Source organism: Balaenoptera ricei, chromosome 8 (genome assembly GCF_028023285.1).
Source record: "Balaenoptera ricei isolate mBalRic1 chromosome 8, mBalRic1.hap2, whole genome shotgun sequence".
Classification (NCBI taxonomy): domain Eukaryota; kingdom Metazoa; phylum Chordata; class Mammalia; order Artiodactyla; family Balaenopteridae; genus Balaenoptera; species Balaenoptera ricei.
This window is the reverse complement of record NC_082646.1, coordinates 5,553,764-5,574,098: the sequence shown is the minus strand read 5'-3', so window position 1 is coordinate 5,574,098 and position 20,335 is coordinate 5,553,764.

The following is a 20,335-nucleotide window of genomic DNA, read 5'->3' as shown; positions in this document are numbered from 1 at the left end:
GATCTTTTTTGACCCACCTCCTAGAGTAATGGAAATAAAAACAAAAATAAACAAATGGGACCTAATGAAACTTAAAAGTTTTTGCAAAGCAAAGGAAACTACAAACAAGATGAAAAGACAACCCTCAGAATGGGAGAAAATATTTGCAAACGAATCAATGGACAAAGGATTAATCTCTAAAATACATAAACAGCTCATGCAGCTCAATATTAAAAAAACAAACAACCTAATCCAAAAATGGACAGAAGACCTAAAATCGACACTTCTCCAAAGGAGACATACAGACGGCCAAGAAGCACATGAAAAGCTGCTCAACATCACTAATTATTAGAGAAATGCAAATCCAAACTACAGTGAGGTATCACCTCACACCAGTTAGAATGGCCATCATCAGAAAATCTACAAACAACAAATGCTGGAGGAGGTGTGAAGAAAAGGGAGCCCTCTTGCACTGTTGGTGGGAATGTAAATTGATATAACCACTACAGAGAACAGTATGGAGGTTCCTTAAAAAACTAAAAATAGAATTACCATATGACCCAGAAATCCCACTACTGGGCATATACGCAGAGAAAACTATAATTCAAAAAGACACATGCACCCCAATGTTCATTGCAGCACTATTTACAATAGCCAGGTCATGGAAACAACCTAAATGCCCATTGACAGACGAATGGATAAAGAAGATGAGGTACATATATACAATAGAATATTATTCAGCCATATAAAGGAAAAAAATTGGGTCATTTGTAGAGACGTGGATGGATCTAGAGACTTTCATACAGGGTGAAGTAAGTCAGAAAAAGAAAAACAAATATCATATAGTAACGCATATATGTGGAACCTAGAAAAATGGTACAGAAGAACTGGTTTGCAGGGCAGAAATAGAGACACAGATGTAGAGCACAAATGTATGGACACCAAGGGGGAAAGTGACAGGGGTGGTGGTGGTGTGATGAATTGGGAGATTGGGATTGACATATATACACTAATATGTATAAAATGGATAACTAATAAGAACCTGCTGTATAAAAAAATAAATAAAATAAAATTCAAAAAAAAAAAAAGGAAAGAAAATAAATATCCTGGAAAATTATTACATATGAGTTTGAGATCCAACTACTAGGCAAATTGATACTAGAAAAATGGAATAGGAAAGCTGAAAAAAATTGGAGTATCAATTCACAATATCTTATTGAGAACCAATAGGATTTTCAGGGAGAAATGGAAAAAGTATGAGAGAAACGCTACAAGTGTTTTTTTCTGTAATTCAAAAACATCTGTCACTTGATTGAAAGGTGACATTAAACACCTAGCAAACTATTTTTTAAAAATCCAAACCAATGTATATTATTATGGAATTTCAGTATACCAGGGATAAAGAGAAGTTCTAAAATCTTACAAAGAAAGAAAATAAATGAAGAAAAAAGAGCCACAATCTGAGAATCAGAAATGAAAATATCTTCAGACTTCTCAGTAGCACTACTGGAAGCTAAAAGGAATTAGAACAAGGCCTTCAAGATTTTCAGTAAAACTGATTTTTAGGCTAAAATCTTATAATCACTACCCTAACACATCTGAGAGCATAAAAACAATGTTTTCACATATTTTAAAAAAAGAAAGTCTAAAAACAAACAAACAAAAATTTTAAAACAAAGGCCTAATTCCCATTCTTGCTTTTCTGGAAAAGTTGCTGAAAATATGACCCATCAAATAAGAGACTATATGAAGAAAGTGAATAAAGTTGTTCATCCATCATAGATGAGCAGTAAGAGAGAGTCTAAAATTGGTAAAATTATATCTAAGGAAAGTACCAGGATGGGAGCTGTGCAATAGGCCTTTAAAAAAGGCCAGTCTAAGTTAAAACCAGAGGATTGTGATTTCTATAAGGAGGATGTTCAGGAGGGAAATTGAAGCTGTAACATTTTCAGGTTGGATTGACCATGTGGAAAATTTTATAAAGTTATAATTTAAAAAAAAAAAACGAAGGAGCCCATTTAAAACTCTAAGTATGCACATCTGTTAAAAGACTGCTATCCAAAATATACGAAGATCTTTTAAACCTCAATAATAAGAAAAAAAAATTTAATGGGCTAAAGACTGTAAAAGACACCTTATCAAAGAAGATATACAGATGGCAAATAAGTATATAAAGAGATGCTCCACATCATATGTCATCAGGGAAATGCAAAATTAAAACAACAATATGATTGTTGTTTGATTAGACAACTATTAGATTGACCAAAATCCAAAACACTGACAATACCAAATGCTGTCAAGGACGAGGAGCAGCAGAAACTCTCATTCATGGCTGCTGGGGATGTAAAATGGCACAGCTACTTTGGAGAACATTTTGGAGGTTTCTTATAAAGCTAAACATATACTTACCATATGATCCAGCAATCACACTGCTTGGTATTTATCCAAAAGAGTTGAAAACTTATGCCTTGCAAAAACCTGCACATGGATGTTTACAACATCTTTATTCATTATTGCCAAAACCTGGAAGCAACCAAGTTGTTCTTTAGTAGATAAATGGATAAACAAACTGATACTTCCAGACAATAAAATATTATTCATCACCAGAAAGAAATGAGCTATCAAACCATGAAGAGACATGGAAGAACCTTAAATGCATATCACTAACTGAAAGAAGCCAATCTGAGAAGGCTACATACTGTATGATTCCAACTATATGACATTCTGGAAAAGGCAAAATGATGGAGACAGTAAAAAGGTCAGTGGTTGTCAGGGCTTGGGGGTACGTGGAGGAATAAATACTCAGAGCACAGAGAATTTTTAGGGCAGTGGAAATACCACAAAGAAGGACACGTCATTATACACTTCCACAAACCTATAAAATGTATAACACCAGGAGAAAACTGGAATGTAAGTTGTGGAATTTGGGTAATTATGAGGTGTCTACGTAAGTGTATCAACTGTAACTGATGAATCATTCTGATGGGAGAGGTTGATATAGGGTGAGGCTCTGCATGAGTGGGGACAGGGAAATCTCTATGCCTTCCTCTCAATTTTCCTGTGAACCGAAAACTACTCTTAAAATAATCAAGTTTAGAAAAGAAAGTATTTATACAGTTGACCCTTGAACAATGCAGGAGTTAGAGGCACCCAATTTCCGGCTGTTGAAAATCCTGTATAACTTATAGTCAGCCCTCCGTATGCCAGATTCTTCTGTATCCCTGGTTCCCCTATACCTGTGGTTTCACATCCACAGATTCAACCAACCGTGGATTGTGTAGCACTGTAGTATTTGCTATTGAAAAAAACAAACAAACAAAAAACCTTGAATAAGTGGACTCATAGATATATGAATATATCTATGAATGAGACATAGTGTATTCAGTGCACTAGGAGGTTAGTCAATAATCTGAGGATTTAGTCAACAAACATTTATCATACCAATAATTCACAAAGCATGACAATATATGGATTAAAATAATTTTTTAAAGTTTGTCTGCTTTTCCTTCAAGAAGTTTTCAGTATAGTGGTGGGTGGAGAACAGAAATACTGTTAAAGATAAAAAAAAAATTCAGGTGTCAATTGAGTCAGGGCCAGCTAACCTCAAGGTTTCACACTGGTACATGAATGGATGTTATGATGCATAAATGTTCCTGTAATGTTTTTATCAGTAACAACAGCCTCCTAAATACTAGAGCCCTAAGTAGTTGTCTTAGATCAGCAGAGTAAGTCTATTCCGAAATTAATACGTAAATTTATTTAGGATAAGTGACTTAGCCTCTGTGCATTCCCCTGGAAGGTAAAAAGTCCATCCTAATAAAAGAGTAAAACAATATAGCTTAAAGGACCAATATCACAGGAGAAATATTTAATGCTCCAATGTTCCTTAGATTTTGAGAGTTAATAAGAAATGTCTGAAGCACCACATAGCTGGCCTTCTTGTTAAGGTCCTTTGTAAAGATAAGCTGATGCAAAAACACCTTTTTGGTCTTTGTCTTTGTCAAGATAAACTTCCTTTTTAGACAGATGGCAGATTGCTAAACGTCAGGTTGGCTTTGGGGCAGACTAATTCAGATGGTGTCAACATAAATAGGTGTTGACTTGTGGAAAACCAAACTAGTCCAAAACAAAAGCCAAATATTTTATTATAGGCAAGCTTGCTTTCAGATCATATTTCCTGTGTTATTCATACACTGTTTCTTTTTTGTTATTACTATCAATATTTGCATGTAAACAGGATCTCTGTTGCTTAGCAATTTATTATTTTTGTTGTTTCTTCTGAGTTGAAATTGTTTTAGTTTTCTAGTAGGGAAGAGAACTATCTGAATTCTCTCTCATCTACAAAATTTATTTCATTTTCAAATCTGATAATGTTTGTTTTGGAACAATTCACTTAAATGTTCTTCAGACTTATATTTCTATTCCAACTGTCACCAGAAATGAGTTGAGAAGATCCCTGCATTTGGTCATTGTTGCTTTCTGCTTCTTTTTTTTTTTTTAATTTAATTTTTAAATTTTATTAATTTATTTTATTTTTTTTATTTGGAATTTACTCTATACCTACTTTAATCACTGAAGGCCCCTGGAAGGACCTTCACTAAGTATTTTTGGTAATTAAGATAAATTGGGGGAAAAACAGATTTCAGCAATAGGGAGCTGGCTAAATATGTTATTAAATTTATGATACAAATATACAATGAAACTATTGAGCTGTTAGCATTAAGATAGACCTACATGTATTAAAATAGAAAAATGATGAGAATGTATTAAAAAGTGTGTGTGGCAGGAGGAGGAAGCAAGTGGAAATACATATACGGTATAATCTCATTTATATATAAAATTGGGTTTAGGGAGAGTGTAGATAGAACTGCTTTTTCATTTTATACCCTCTGTTCTGTTAGTTGTGGGGTTTTTTTCTTCCTACAATTGACCTACCACTTTTATAATTTAAAAAAAATATATTTAGTACAATCAAGAACAGGTTCTTATTGTCTCATTTTTGTAGTTTTTCTAATAGTTGTTATGATGGCTGTAGCAATATCAGACTGTAAAGTTATGAGAAGGCATTCTTAGCATCCTGCAAAGTGACAGACTTCAAGAGGATCCCTTGTCTCTCAATAACTCTCACAGACAGAATCTGTAAGATCCCCAGGAAATGAGAACCCAGTGATTTGGGTTTAAATGATAACATCTTTCATTATGGAATATATGCCCCAAGGGTAGTGAATACTGGCTTTGGTGCCAGCAATAGGAAATGCAAGAACAAGGTATCTGCACTTTAATGTCATCCTTTTATCCTTTCTCATTCAAATGAAATAACGTTTAGGCATTTTAAATAACATGTGCAAATCAGCTCTTCAGCCACCCCAAAAATGCCCCTTTCCCCCCAAAAAGAATCAAAGCATCATGTCCAAACAGAAAATTTTCCAGTCTATGTGAATGAACTCAGCTCAAACTCAACGTAAATCTTTATCTACTAAACTGACACTACAGACGGACTTTCCACTGCTCCCTTCCCCTGTCTAGGTCACTCTGGTTTCTAAGCTGATTTAAGTTGATTAGAGGCATAAAGAACACCATGATCATTGTACAACTCTCTGTTGGTCTTCGAATTTTGACAAAAGAGGGAAATAATAACTCTGGTTATTGTTCACTGTCAACAGTGTTTCTGAGATACACAGAATAAAATTTAGATCATTGGGCATCCCATAGAGAGAAGGGAGGCAGTGAGGCATTGTACAGAGACATCTGGACTGAGTGTCAGCGGAATTAAGTTCTAGTGCTGGCCTTGTCAACCTGAGTGATCATAAGCAAGACATTATTTTTCTGGGATTTAATTATTTTATTATTTGAAATACGTGGAGCTAGAGCAGAGGTGTTTTATGTTCCCTCCTATTTTATGAAAACTTGGTTCGCGATGATTTCACATGCTTTTGGTTGGCTGCCCCAAATACCCTACAAGTGGTACTACACTCAGGTCTGGTCTCCTGGGCATGGTATCTAGGTCTACAGTGAAACCTACCCTGTTACTTTCTACCCTTCTTGCTGTTAAGCAGTCATACTCAGTTAGACACAGTCAATTATCTTGCAGCTTATCTGCAATATAATTATTTTTCAGATCTGCTAAACCAGGTCTTGATAAGTTGCTTGCCAAATTGGGACAGGATCCCTTCATCTCTAAAAAGATTGAATTGAAGTAATCAGTTCTTGAAGCCTCATTTTCCAATAAGATAGTATGCATCTATTTAAGAACTCTACATGTCTCAAAGCAAAATAATGACTAAAAATTAATAGTAGACATTTGAAGAAGCAATACAAAATCGAGGCATTGTCAGCTCTGCATCACGTGGCATTAACCCAGCTTTGGAGGTTAGGAGCATTCAAGGGATTAAGAAATGTTATAGGAAAAATCCATCAATTAGAAGCAACAGTTGCCACACATTGGGGATCACCCCCTTGAGTCAGCCTGATGATTCATTACGGGGCCAGCTTGTTGCCAATATGACCATAAATAGATCATTCAACACTGCAGCAGGAAGGTTATTTGATGTGCACTGAGCTAGGCGAGTGAAGGGGTCCGCGCCTGTTGTCTGATTGCCTTTTTTTCTCTCTGTATTTCAGCAGCCTTCGTAAGCCTTCCTCACTCAGTAAAACCTCCGACAGCCCCTGGGGAGAGGTGAGCTCAGTTTTCTCCTCCCTCCCTCCTTCTATTCCTTGCTTCTTTTGACAGGCATGAGGCTCCTCACTCAGTTCTCCTCCCTCCTTTGGGTTATGGGAGAAAGGAGGTGGTTATTGAATGTTTTTCAGTGACACCTAAAATCTGGGTAACAATTTGGTAAAGAGCAAAGAATTTTTACTCCTTTCTTCCTTGGACAACCATGAAAAGCAGTGCCTATTAGTATTCTCAGGTGGTTTACACATTCTTAGAGATGATTGTTCCTCAGTTGCTTTAAGAAGGATGAAAAGAATCCTCTAAGCACTAGGATATTCAGATCTTACATTAAAAGTTTATATTAATATTTTTATAGTTATAGCTATAGAACTATCCATAGATACATATGTGTGTGTATATTCAATATGTATATTCCTGTATGTGTGCTTGTATTCAACATATTCTTCTTTCAAGTGTATGTCTATGTGTATCTGTGTTTAACCCTTAGAATGCCAACATATCATCCATCAACTTTGGCTATGAGGTCCATTGACTTGTACTTTCACATAAAACATCTCAATGCTCTCTGAATTAGTAACACAGTGTAACCCAGATACTCACACCTTTTATACAAGCTTAAAAGGAGGGAAATAATGTATCTGATTACCAAAGAAACTGAATTTAGGCTGGAATCTTGGCAGAAGGGTGGAAATTATTTCATGAGTCACTACTTTTTCATTAGAAGATATAGCAGTAACCCACTAAATTCTACTTAAGGTTTTATGTTGAACTCAGGTGACATTTAAATTTTGGATGTTATGACAGATTCAATGCCCTATAGAGTGATCAACCTTATCATGAAATCCTCCAAAAATAATGTTTCATATTCAGAAATGCACTTTATTACATGTATTAAATTTGGTGAATTTATATTAGAAGCAGAAGATGTTGGAAAATATTCCTTAGGAGTAAGCTCTCTAAACATCAAAATTAGAATAAATTTGTCATACCCAGACAAGTCTACCATTTTAAACTGAGCTCTTATTGAAGGAAGACAAAGATGTTGGAGACAGACAGAAAAAGAAAACAACCAACTTATTCATCCATTGCTCTTTGAATAGCCTGAGACAATGGACATTCCCAGTAACAAAACTTTATTTTGTTTAGAATACCAAGTATTTCTAAATAGAAGAATAGTCACTGTATCATTATTTTGCTTTTAATCAGCCTGATTTGTGGACACATGCTAGAGAAGAAGTTGACAAGCATCCACAAAATAAACAGGTTTCCCTGCATTAGAAAACTATTTAGGAGTCAGAATGCAATTAGAAACAAGTGACCTGAGAAAAGGTCATAGAATTCTGTGGTGGCATTATTCCTCTGCGATGTTTTCTATCACCCATGTGTGCACCTGTGCAATGCTGTGTCCCAGAGCAGTAAAACAAATAGTTGGTAAGAAAAGTCTCTGTTCTTTCAATGATTGCTATTATACAAATAAAGCCATATTTTTTTTACTGCTCACTAGCATGTCTTTAAGGAAACTGTTTTGAATTAAAGGTAGTCATATTTCCCATTCTCTTCTTTCTCTACTGGATTTCCTTCCAAAAACTTTAGCAATCAGCTCTGATATCACTGCCTGAAATTTTATTAAAAAAAAAAAAAAAAACAGGTCACGAATATTAGGAAGCTCCCTTTACTGAAATGATCTAGGGATAATTAACAAGAGGAGAGATACCGAACAAACTCAACATGCCTGTGCACATCACTTTAAAAGAAATTTACCTTTTATTATTATTATTTTTTAACTTTTTATTTTATATTGGAGTAGAGACGATTAACAATGTTATGATAGTTTCAGGTGCACAGCAAAGGGACTCAGCCATACGTATACGTGTCCATTCTCCCCCAAACTCCCCTCCCATCCAGGCTGCCACATAACATTGAGCAAAGTTTTAAAAGTATGCACACCAACAATGAAACAGAGGGATGCAAAACCATGGACGGCAGCACGTCAGAGACCAGAGACTGATAACAATAGAATCAGGAAGGTTAAGGCCAAAGGAAACCAAAAGGGCCTTTCAAGCTATATTTGGAACAGGAAGATGAATGTAGAAGGTAACTAGTTGGGAGTAATGATATAATGTTATCAGATGGTGGAGAAAAGGCAAAACTATATAAATAACATTTTGCTTCCGGAAAAATGGTGCTTGAACTGAAAAAGATACTTTAAAAATCAGCAAAAGGGATAAGAAATTTAAATTAAAGAGAAAAAGATTGAGGAACCTGCAGCCATGTTTAGTATTCATGCCTAGAATAATTTCTTCCCAGAAAATAGGAAGCTTTTGGAGGTGTGATTGTCAAAATACAATCTGTAATCTTATAAAAGCTACAAAAAATTAGAAAGTTCATGAAAGGTTAGTGATACAGATTTACTCTATTTTCAAAAGAAAAAAAAATGGAATTCTGCAAAAATAGAGTAAACATCAATCTCACAACACAAAAGCTACACACGAGTTCCTGTTCCCCCATAAGGACTGTAAATATCTACGGTACTAAAAACACTTTAAAAGAGAAAAATACCACACGCTAATGAGCCTATTATCCTAACAAAATAAGTACCTTCACTTTTGTTCATTCCTTCCCAATTCTCACCTACACAAAGATATACTTTTTTTGCATTTGCAGATAGTAAGCCTACATTTTTAAGTGTATTTCTTTAATTTCCCATTATAACAATATTGTGTGTTTTTAAAATTTTCCTTAGATTTCACAAGGATAAATTTAAATGAATATATAATATTCTATCATATACATGTGTACAAATTTAAGTAGTCATTCATTTATTATTAAATATTTTTTGACTTTATAAATCATTCTGAAATGAGGATTTAATGTATATAGCTTTTCTCAATTTCTTAGAAGAGTTGATTTGAACCCCTTCCCCAAAATGGGTTCAAGTGATCAATACTTATAAACGCTGTATGAACCTAGACATATGCTACAAAATTACATTGTGAAGTGATAAAGATTTATTTTGAAATCAGCACTATTTTATAATCATCTTGACAGCACTGTGAATTATTATTCTGATTTAATTGCATGGAAATTTTAATAGATATACAATGGAACTCTAAGATGATATGTGCATTTATTTAGTTTCATGGAGGCAAAAATTGTCTATAAACTTATTTATTATTTCTCTTGTGTGTAATATTCCTTTATAAATTTTGTGCATTAATGGGAGTCAAAGTTTCCTTTTCCAATTGTGTTCTATATTTTATATTAGATTATGTTATACATGATTTTTCATATTTATTGTAAATGTTATAGTTTCTTTTTTCCTTTTTTGAGTTATTTTCATACTTTTTTTAACATCTTTATTGCAGTATAATTACTTTACAATGTTGTGTTAGTTTCTGCTGTATAACTAAGTGAATCAGCTACATGTATACATATATCCCCCTCTTGTGTCTCCCTCCCACCCTCCCTATCCCACCCTCTAGGTGGTCACAAAGCACAGAGCTGATCTCCCTGTGCTATGCAGCTGCTTCCCACTAGCTATCTATTTTACATTTGGTAGTGTATATACATTCATGCCACTCTCTCACTTCGTCACAGCTTACACTTCCCCCTCCCTGTGTCCTCAAGTCCATTCTCTATGTCTGAGTCTTTATTCCTGTCCTGCCCCTAGGTTCTTCAGAACCATTTTTATTTTAGATTCCGTATATATGTGTTAGCATACGGTATTTGTTTTTCTCTTTCTGGCTTACGTCAATCTGTATGACAGACCCTAGGTCCATCCACCTCACTACAAATAACTCAGTTTTGTTTCTTTTTATGGCTGAGTAATACTTCATTGTATATATGTGCCGCATCTTCTTTATCCATTCATCTGTCAATGGACACTTAGGTTGCTTCCATGTCCTGGCTATTGTAAATAGAGCTGCAATGAACATTGTGGTACATGACTCTTTTTGAATTATGGTTTTCTCAGTGTATATGCCCAGTAGTGGGATTGCTGGGTCATATGGAAGTTCTATTTTTAGTTTTTTAAGGAACCTCCATACTGTTCTCCATAGTCGCTGTATCAATTTACATTCCCAGCAACAGTGCAAGAGGGTTCCCTTTTCTCCACACCCTCTCCAACATTTATTGTTTGCAGATTTTTTGATGATGGCCATTCTGACTTGTGTGAGATGATACCTCATTGTAGCTTTGATTTGCATATCTCTAATGATTAGTCATGTTGAGCATTCTTTCAGGTGTTTGTTGGCAATCTGTATATCTTCTTTGGAGAAGTGTCTATTTAGGTCTTTGGCCCATTTTTGGATTCAGTTGTTTGTTTTTTTGATATTGAGCTGCATGAGCTGCTTGTAAATTTTGGAGATTAATCCTTTGTCAGTTACTTCATTTGCAAATATTTTCTCCCATTTTGAGGGTTGTCTTTTCGTCTTGTTTATGGTTTCCTTTGCTGTGCAAAAGTTTTAAGTTTCATTAGGTCCTATTTGTTTATTTTTGTTTTTATTTCCATTTCTCTAGGAGGTGGGTCAAAAAGGATCTTGCTGTGATTTATGTCATAGAGTACTCTGCCTATGTTTTCCTCTAAGAGTTTTATAGTGTCTGGCCTTACATTTAGGTCTTTAATCCATTTCGAGTTTATTTTTGTGTATGCTGTAAAAGAGTGTTCTAATTTCATTCTTTTACATGTAGCTGTCCAGTTTTCCCAGCACCACTTATTGAAGAGGCTGTCTTTTCTCCATTGTATATTCTTGCCTCCTTTATCAAAAATAAGGTGACCATATGTGCATGGGTTTTTCTCTGGGCTTTCTATCCTGTTCCAGTAATCTATATTTCTGTTTTTATGCCAATACCATACTGTCTTGATTGCTGTAGCTTTGTAGTATAGTCTGAAGGCCGGGAGACTGATTCTTCTAGCTCCGTTTTTCTTTCTCAAAATTGCTTTGGCTATTTGGGGTCTTTTGTGTTTCCATACAAATTGTGAAATTTTTTGCTCTAGTTCTGTGAAAAATGTCATTGGTAGTTTGATAGGGATTGCATTGAATCTGTAGATTGCTTTGGGTAGTATAGTCATTTTCACAATGTTGATTCTTCCAATCCAAGAACATGGTATATCTCTCCATCTGTTTGTATCATCTTTAATTTCTTTCATCAGTGTCTTATAATTTTCTGCATACAGGTCCTTTGTCTCCCTAGGTAGGTTTATTCCTAACTCTTTTATTATTTTTTTTTGCAATGGTAAATGGAAGTGTTTCCTTAATTTCGCTTTCAGATTTTTCATCATTAGTGTATAGGAATGCAAGAGATTTCTGTGCATTAATTTTGTATCTTGCAACTTTACCAAATTCATTGATTAGCTCTAGTAGATTTCTGGTAGCATCTTTAGGATTCTCTATGTATACTATCATGTCATCTGCAAACAGTGACAGCTTTACTTCTTCTTTTCCAACTTGGGTTCCTTTTATTTCTTTTTCTTCTCTGATTGCCATGACTAAGACTTCCAAAACTATGTTGAATAATAGTGGTGAGAATGGACAACCTTGTCTTGTTCCTGATCCTAGAGGAAATGGTTTCAGTTTTTCACTATTGAGAACAATATTGGCTGTGGGTTTGTCATATATGGCCTTTATTATGTTGAGGTAAGTTCCCTCTATGCCTACTTTCTGGAGGGTTTTTATCATAAATGGGTGCTGAATTTTGTTAAAAGCTTTTTCTGAATCTATTGAGATGATCATATGGTTTTTCTCCTTCAATTTGTTAATATGGTTTATCACATTGATTGATTTGTATATATTGAAGAATACTTGCATCCCTGGGATAAATCCCACTTGATCATGGTGTATGATCCTTTTAATGTGCTGTTGGATTCTGTTTGCCAGTAGTTTGTTGAGGATTTTGGCATCTATGTTCATCAGTGATATTGGCCTGTAGTTTCTTTTCTTTGTGACATCTTTGTCTGGTTTTGGTATCAGGGTGATGGTGGCCTCATAGAATGAGTTTGGGAGTGTTCCTTCCTCTGCAATTTTCTGGAAGAGTTTGAGAAGGATAGGTATTAGCTCTTCTCTAAGTGTTTGATAAAATCCGCCTGTGAAGCCATCTGGTTTTTGTTTGTTGGAAGATTTTTAATCACAGTGTCAATTTCAGTGCTTGTCATTGGTCTGTTTATATTTTCTATTTCTTCCCGGTTCAGGCTTGGAAGGTTGTGCTTTTCTAAGAATTTGTCCATTTCTTCCAGGTTGTCCATTTTATTGGCATAGGGTTGCTTGTAGTAATCTCTCATGATCCTTTGTATTTCTGCAGTGTCAGTTGTTACTTCTCCTTTTTCATTTCTAATTCTGTGGATTTGAGTCTTCTCTTTTTTTTCTTGATGAGTCTGGCTAATGGTTTATCAATTTGGTTTATCTTCTCAAAGAACCAGCTTTTAGTTTTATTGATCTTTGCTATTATTTCCTTCATTTCTTTTTAATTTATTTCTGATCTGATCTTTAAGATTTCTTTCCTTCTGCTAACTTTGGGGATTTTGTTCTTCTTTCTCTAATTGCTTTAGGTGTAAGATTAGGTTGTTTATTTGAGATATTTCTTGTTTCTTGAGGTAGGAATGTATTGCTATGAATTTCCCTCTTAGAACTGCTTTTGCTGCATCCCATAAGTTTTGGGTCAGCGTGTTTTCATTGTCATTTGTTTCTAGGTATTTTTTGATTTCTTCTTTGATTTCTTCAGTGATCTCTTGGTTATTTAGTAGTGTATTGTTTAGCCTCCATGTGCCTGTATTTTTTGCAGTTTTTTTCCTGTAATTGATATCTAGTCTCATAGCGTTGTGATCGGAAAAGATACTTGATACGATTTCAATTTTCTTAACTTTACCAAAGCTTGATTTGTGACCCAAGATATGATGTATCCTGGAGAATGTTCCATGAGCACGTGAGAAAAATGTGTATTCTGTTGTTTTTGGGTGGAATGTCCTATAAATATCAATTAAGTCCATCTTGTTTAATGTATCATTTAAAGCTTGTGTTTCCTTATTTATTTTCATTTTGGATAATCTGTCCATTGGTGAAAGTGGGGTGTTAAAGTCCCCTACTATGTTTGTGTTACTGTCGATTTCTGCTTTTATGGCTGTTAGCATTTGCCTTATGTATTGAGGTGCTCCTATGTTGGGTGCATATATATTTACAACTGTTATGTCTTCTTCTTGGATTGATTCCTTGATCATTATGCAGTGTCCTTCTTTGTCTCTTGTAATAGTCTTTATTTTAAAGTCTATTTTGTCTGATGTGAGAATTGCTACTCCAGCTTTCTTTTGATTTCCATTTGCATGGAATATCCTTTTCCATCCCCTCACTTTCAGTCTGTATGTGTCCCTAGGTCTTAAGTGGGCCTCTTGTAGACAGCATATATACGGGTCTTGTTTTTGTATCCATTCAGCCAGTCTATGTTTTTTGGTTGGAGCATTTAATCCATTTACATTTAAGGTAGTTATCGATATGTATGTTCCTGTTACCATTTTCTTAATTGTTTTGGGTTTGTTATTGTAGATCTTTTCCTTCTCTTGTGTTTTCTGCCTGGAGAAGTTCCTTTAGCATTTGTTGTAAAGCTGGTTTGGTGGTGCAGAATTCTCTTAGCTTGTGCTTGTCTGTAAAGGTTTTAATTTCTCCATTGAATCTGAATGAGGTCCTTGCTGAGTAGAGTAATCTTGGTTGTAGATTTTTCCCTTTCATCACTTTAAATATGTCCTGCCACTCCCTTCTGGCTTGCAGAGTTTCTGCTGAAAGATCAGCTGTTAACATTATGGGGATTCCCTTGTATGTTATTTGTTGTTTTTCCCTTGCTGCTTTAAATATTTTTTCTTTGTATTTAATTTTTGATAGTTTGATTAATATGTGTCTTGGCATGTTTCTCCTTGGATTTATCCTGTATGCGACTCTCTGCACTTCCTGGACTTCACTGACATTTCTTTTCCCATATTAGGGAAGTTTTCAACTATAATCTCTTCAAATATTTTCTCAGTCCCTTTCTTTTTCTCTGCTTCTTCTGGGACCCCTATAATTCAAATGTTGGTGCATTTAATGTTGTCCCAGAGGTCTCTGAGACTGTTTTCAATTCTTTGCATTCTTCTTTCTTTATTCTGCTCTGTGGTAGTTATTTCCATTCTTTTATCTTCCAGGTCACTTATCCGTTCTTCTGCCTCAGTTATTCTGCTATTGATTCTTTCTAGAGAATTTTTAATTTCATTTATTGTGTTGTTCATCATTGTTTGTTTGCTCTTTAGTTCTTCTAGATCCTTGTTAAATGTTTCTTGTATTTTCTCCATTCTATTTCCAAGATTTTGGATCATCTTTACTATGATTACTCTGAATTCTTTTTCAGGTATACTGCCTATTTCCTCTTCATTTGTTTGGTCTGATGGGTTTTTACGTTGCTCCTTCATCTGCTGCATATTTCTCTGTCTTCTCATTTTGCTTAACTTACTGTGTTTGGGGTCTCTTTTTTGCAGGCTGCAGGTTCGTAATTCCCGTTGTTTTTGGTGTCTGCTCCCAGTGGCTAAGGTTGGTTCAGTGGGTTGTGTAGGCTTCCTGGTGGAAGGGAGTGGTGCCTGTGTTCTGGTGGATGAGTCTGGATCTTGTCTTTCTGGTGTGCAGGACCTCATCCAGAGGTGTGTTTTGGGGTGCCTGTGACCTTATTATGATTTTAGGCAGCCTCTCTGCTAACGGGTGGGGCTGTGTTCCTGTCTTGCCAGTTGTTTGGCATAGGGTGTTCAGCACTGTAGCTTGCTGGTCGTTGAGTGGAGCTGTGTCTTAGCTTTGAGATGGAGATCTCTGGGAGAGCTTTCGCCGTTTGATATTATGTGGAGCTGGGAGGACTCTTGTGGACCAGTGTCCTGAACTGGGCTCTCCCACCTCAGAGGCACAGGCCTGATACCCGGGTGGAGCACCAAGGCCCTGTCAGCCACATGGTAGTTGTGTGTGACCTTGGGCAGGCTGCCTACTCTTTTCTGGTGTTCTTTTTTCCCATCTTTTTTCAAAATTTTCATCTGTGCTTCATCTAGTTTCACTTGTTCATAGGGTGCCACATGCAGAGGCCTGGGCCCCAGCATTTCAGACCAGAGTTTCTAGTGCCAAATGGCTGCCCCAACCCTGTAGCTCGGGGGGACCATGTGCAGAAGCGCTGCCCTCTACACCTCCACTCCATTTTCATAGGTTTTAACTTTTATTCAATTACATTGTTTTATTTCTTTGGAATCTCTTCAATTATTTCCAAAGTTTATTTTTTCCTTGAATAATCAGTAAATACTGAACACTATTTTTGCTGACTCTTCTGTCTTTTGACATATCTTCCATTACCAATTGTTAAACAAGAAATTCTTATTGCAAAAGGTCTGGTTATGAGTATAGAATAAAATATGAACGTCTTCCCTGAACCACTCTAATCCCCACTTCCCTCCCCATAGGTAAGCATTACTGACAACTTGGCATGTTTACTTCTAATTCTTTACCATCTCTCTCTCCCCCTCCACACAGGCAGACATACACAGACATATATGTTAAAATTTTATATTTACATAAAGGGAATTACAAACATTTTTCTAAGACTTGCTCTTTCCATTTGATAATGGCTGCAGTCTGTTTTCATACGTATCGCTCTTTGGTCACATTGCACACAGGAGTATGAAGTTCTAGATTTGTCTAAGCACTCATCTATTCAAGATTGTTTTCTGATTTGGTTGTAAAAATATTTTCATATTACTTTTTGTGTGCATATTTAAATATTGCTATGGGATTAATTCCTTGAAGTGGATTTTTTGCGTAAAAATAGTACATTTTAAAAATGTTGCCTAAACTAATGAGAAAAAAGTGACATATGGCAGTTCTACACTTAGTAAGAATCTAGAAGATTACAGCAAAACATCATTCCCAACATATCCATTAAGGAAAAAGTTAAATTTTAAAAATTTAAAAAGATTAATTGTTGTATGGTTGATTTACAATATTATATTAGATTCAGGTGTACAAAATAGTGTTTAAAATGTTCATATTTTCATTTTTTGATCCATGATTTCTTTCTATTTATTTGTATCTTTTGCAATTACTTTCATCAATGTTTTATAGTTTTCAGTGTACAGATCTTTCACCTCCTTTGACATCTTTATTGGGGTATAATTGCTTTACAATGTTGTGTTAGTTTCTGTGGTATAACAGTGAATCAGCTCTATGTATACATATATCCCCATACCCCTTCCTTCTTGAGCCTCCCTCCCACCCTCCTTATCCCACCCCTCTAAGTGGTCACAGAGCACCAAGCTGATCTCCTTGTGCTATGCAGCTGCTTCCCACTAGCTATCTATTTTACATTCACCTCCTTTGTTAAATTTATTTCTAAGTATTTTTCGATGCAATTGTAAATGGAATTGTTTTCTTTCTCTTTCAGATACTTCTTTGTTAGTGTATAGAATTGCAACTGATTTTTGTATGTTGATTTTTTTATCCTTCAACTTTACTGAATTCATTCGTTAGTTCTAAATATTTTTTGGTGGACTCTTCAGGATTTTCTATATGTAGGATTATGTATCTATAAACAGAAACAATTTTACTTTTTCCTTCCTGATTTGGATGCCTTTATTTCTTTTTCTTGCCCAATTGCTCTGGCTAGGACTTCCAGTACTACACTGAATAAAAGGCAAGAGTGGACACTCTTGTCTTATTCCTGATTTTAGAGAAAATGCTCAGCTTTTCACCATCTTGTATAATGTGAGCTTATCATATATGGTCTTTACTATGTTGAGATATGCTCCTTCTATACCCAAACTGTTTAGAGCCTTTATAGGACAGTTTTATGGTTTCCTCTGCCTGGGCCCTTTATATTTAATGAGACCTTGCCTAGTGTTTAGGTTAGTTTCTCATCTCAGACTTTTCCCACTGCAATATTGTAATGAGTTTGGGCCTCAAATCTTCTCATAGTACAGGAAAAAGATTCTGATTTCTCATAAGTGATTCTATTTCTATACATGGCCTGGAATGAGAGGCTTGCTTCTAAGCTAAGATTTTAGTACAGGTCTTAAAGATTTTCCAGTCTCAGTTTATAGACAGGCCAATGTTTTACTTTCTCCTGGTTTTATTCAGAGAGATAAATTCATAATTCTTGCCACATATGAGATCTTTAAATTCAACTCTCACTCCATACAGGTGTTTAATCTCTAACCATTATTGGTTTGCAATGTCTGGTTTATCCCATTGGCTGTGTAGGTCCAACTTTCTTATATCACTATCACAATGGATTTTTTCTTTATTTTTCACAAATGTTCCATTTCTTTCTTTTACGTCTGGTTATGTTATATATTTAAAACTTAAAACATACTTCTGGAAGTCTTATGGCTTTGAAACAAAGTCAGAGAAATTCCTGCAGTTGCTCAGTCTAAAATTTTTAACAAAAGTCCTGATAAGGTACTTGAAATTCCACAATTACAGATTGGTTTTCTGTGGTAATAGGTCTCCCAAAGCACCATGCCAAAAAGTTATGTCCTTTCAGGTCATGACAGCTGACATTTTTGAGGGTTTATAATGTGTAAGACACTGTTCTAGGCTCTTTATATTCTCATTTATCTTTACAATTATACCACGAAGCAGGTTTTGTTCTTGTATTCCATTTTAAAGATGAGGAAACTGAGTCACAGAGGTTGAAATCTTTCCCAAGGTTATATAGCTAATGAGTTGTTGTAAAAGAAAAAAGAAAAGAAAAGAAAAGAAAAAAACCTCACATTTTAAACCACTAAGCTATCCAGAGCATATATTTTTCAGCATGCTCTTCTCTCTACCTGGAATATCAGGTAGAGATATTTCTTCCTTGGCTTTTACTCATCTTTTAAGGCCCATCTCAAATGTCAGCTCCATGTTCAATTTAAGCCGGTTATTCTCTCCCTTTTCTAGGTTCCATAGTTCTATGTTCTGTAAATCAGTTTGTATTGTTATTATTTGGTCATAAATTTGTGGGGTTTTTTTCACTGAATTATGAGCTTCTCTAAGGAGGATAGGGAGGCTTTGTGTTATCACCTTTGATTGGCAGTAGTCACAACAATGTATGACATAGAGTGGGTGTTGGCAAATGTTTATTAGATACATAAAGATCTAGAGAGGTAGACTATTAAACCATTTTCACAGCAAATTGAATTATTTTCACAGATTAGAAACAATTTTGTGCATGACTATCAATATAATATTATTATATTGCAGTTTGATATGCTGGGAAAAGAATGGGTTTTTGGAATCAGTTTAATCTGCATATATGATCTTTTTTTGTTCTGGATTTTTAGAGTAGTTTTAGGTTCATAGCAAAATTAAGAAGGTACAGAGATTTTTCGTATACTTCCTATCCCCACACATGCATAGCTTCACCCATTATCAACATCCCCCACCAGAATGGTGCATTTGTTACAATGCGTGAACCTAAAGTGACACATCATAATCACCCAAAGCCTACAGTTTACAACAGGGTTCGCTCCCGGTGCTGTGCATTCTATGGATTTGGACAAATGCACAGTGACATGTATCCATCTTATAGGACCATACAGAGTATTATCACTGTCCTAAAAATCCTCTGTGCTCTACCTATTCATCCCCCTTCCCCTCTAACCCCAGCAACCACTGATCTTTTTACTGTCCCCACCATTTTGCCTTTTCCAGAATGTCGTATAGTTGGAACCATACCATATGTAGCCTTTTCAGGTTGGCTTTTTTCACTTAGTAATACATATTTAAGGTTTTTCATGTCTTTTCATGGTTTGACAGCTCATTTCCTCCTACTGCTGATAATATTTTATTGTCTGAATGTACCACTTTATTTATCCATTCACCGACTGAAGGACAACTTGTTTGCTTCCAGGTTTGGGGAATTATGAATAAAGCTGCTGTAAATATTCAAGGATAGGTTTTTGTATAGGCATAAGTTTTTAGCTCCTTTGGGTAAATACCGAGCATGATTGCTGGATCCTATAGTAAGAGTGTGTTTGGTTTTGTACGAAACTGACAGGCTGTTTCCCAAGTGGTTGTACCACTCTGTATGCCTACCAGCAATGAATGGGAGCTCCTGTTGCTCCACATCCTTGCCGGCAACTGATGTTGTCAGTGATCTGGATTTTGGCCGTTCTAATAGGTATGTAGTGGTAGGTACCTATTTAGGTAGGTTGTTTTAATTTGCATTTCCCTGATGACACTGATGTGCAGAATCTCTTCATATGCCTATTTGTCATCTGTATATCTTCTCTGAGGTGTCTGTTAAGGTCTTTGGCTCACTTTTTAATAGTATTATTTTGTTCTTATTATTGAGTTTTAAGAGATCTTTGTATATTTTGGGTAACAGTCCTTTATCAGATGTCTTTTGCAAATTTTTATATTCATTTTTGCTCCATTTGTGAGAGGCATGGATTTGGACAAATCAAAATCCTCACAGAGTATCAGTTTCCCCATGTGCCATGCAAAGCAATACAACTCGTGGTGTGTTGTTGGTAGTCTGCAAGACGGTCTCCAATGGCCCCGACCTTTTAATATCGACATCCTTTCCTTCAGTGTTAGCTGCAGTTACTGACTTGCTTTAAAAAAAAAAAAATTTTTATATTGGAGTATAGTTGATTAACAGTGATGTGTTAGTTACAGGTGTACAGCAAAATGATTCAGTTATACCCATACAAGTATCCAT